This window comes from Babylonia areolata, chromosome 35, assembly GCF_041734735.1.
Source record: "Babylonia areolata isolate BAREFJ2019XMU chromosome 35, ASM4173473v1, whole genome shotgun sequence".
Classification (NCBI taxonomy): Eukaryota; Metazoa; Mollusca; class Gastropoda; order Neogastropoda; family Buccinidae; genus Babylonia; species Babylonia areolata.
Window position 1 is genome coordinate 27,504,778 of NC_134910.1, and position 1,958 is coordinate 27,506,735.

A 1,958-nucleotide genomic window follows, 5' to 3' on the forward strand; every position below is an offset into this window, starting at 1 on the left:
CCTGTTAAATCACGTATTAGAGGAAAGGTATGTTATAAGAAATGAAAGCCGGTTTAAAGTGATTGTTAGTTTAACGACTTCTCTTTTCGGGAGTCCTTTAAGCAATTTCCTGCCAGTGTAACTGTGTTAACCCGGAGAGCGCGATGAGCCACGATCGTGGCTTTCCCGGTAAAGTGCGATGGGCCACGATCGTGGCTCTGTTTACATAAGGTCCGATATCGTACGGCTATGCTCGGCAGCCTTCGTAAAACTGCCTCGTTCTGGTGTTACTGCCTCCCTGCTTGTGTTTGCACAAACTTTGACCGAGTTTATAAGTCCAGATCTTCGTATTTTTTGTAAACAATGAGTGACACTGAAGTTGAAAAAGCTCAGGAAATGAGTGACCTTGTCACTAGTGATGATTCATTTGCTGACAGGGATTCTGGTGAAAACGGCTTTGTTATTTTGACACTTGGGCATGCTGGCTTGCTTGTTGTTCATTCAGTTTTGTGTCTCCAGCCACAAAAACTGGGGGGTGGGTGATGGGGGTGGGGAGGGTGGTAAAGTGGGTTAGGCATGGGTCTATTGTGATTTCTTGACCAAATCAAGCTAGAAAACTGGAAATTATTTTGATTTAAAGCATTCTTGCTGCTTTTGAAAGCAACATGAGCTAAAAGAAAACATTTATTTCTGTTTTTGCCTGTGATTGCATAAAGTATTGTAGATGTGCGCGTGCGTGGCGTCAGTGGGTGTGTCTCAAACAAATAATACAGTGCTTATAATTTCATTGTTTCAGTTATATTCATTTCATGATTCTGCAGCCAGAACATTTTCTGCACAGTTTAATGCCAATTTTGAGATTTTGACTCTATAAAAGATGTGAAAATACCTATAAACATTGTGGTTGACGTTTTTGGAAAACAAGTTTGCAAAATTTGTTGTTTATATCCTGTGGAATATCTCCAACTACTTACAAGGTACAGCCTTTTTCTTACTTTTATCTGATTCTTCATTCACTCTACTTTCCAAAAATGTATAGGTTTACCTGTTTATTCTTACTGATAAGCATACAAATGCCCCAAATCAGAGCACAGGTAGCGGAGGCAAACTATCCCTTTGTTTTAAGCATGATTTCTGTAAGTATGTTGTGTGTGCATATCGACATCGAAAGCGTGTGTGTGTGTGTGTGCCGGTTTATACGGACGGGACAGCACCTTTTCCATCCTCCTGTTTCAGAGAGTTGACCTGAGGAGGGGCCACAATTTTAAAGATTGCTGCGTCTGCCCAGTGGGTGAACACTGCATGAGCACCGCCTCTCAGTGCAATGGCCCTTCGGGCAACTCAGTTGACTGATGAGAAACACTGAGACTGGGCCTATAACCCAGTGGCTAGTTGCAACGACGACTGATTTGCATAATAATGATTTATCTCCTCAGAGAGATGTATAGAAGACAAGGCCCTTGAAACTTTCAATAACGACGCTTAGACACTTAAAAAAAAAAAAAAAGAATTACACACACACGGCACACACTCAATCACACACACACACACACACACACACACATACACACACACAGAGGCACTGTCACACACACACTCACACACAAACATGTTTATTATATGTACGCATGCATGTATGTGTATATGTATGTATGTTTGTATGCATTTTAGTGGAATACTATTAAATATATTAAAAGCAGAAAGCGAAGTTTATACTCACTTTTCAAAAAGCATAATTATGATTTATCAACTGACGTGAAAACATACAGTTAATCATATTAAAAACAACAGACGAACAAATAACAACTATAAAAAAAATTAGCAATCACTTTATATAAGATCTTTTTGTTGTCTTGTTCATCTATAACTGTGTTGTATTGTGACATGTTCCAAATAAAACAGTTTAAAAAAAATAAAAAATAAAAATCGGAACCAAAATAAAGTTGTTTCCCTTGGACGCTCTTTCCCGATGGAAGGCA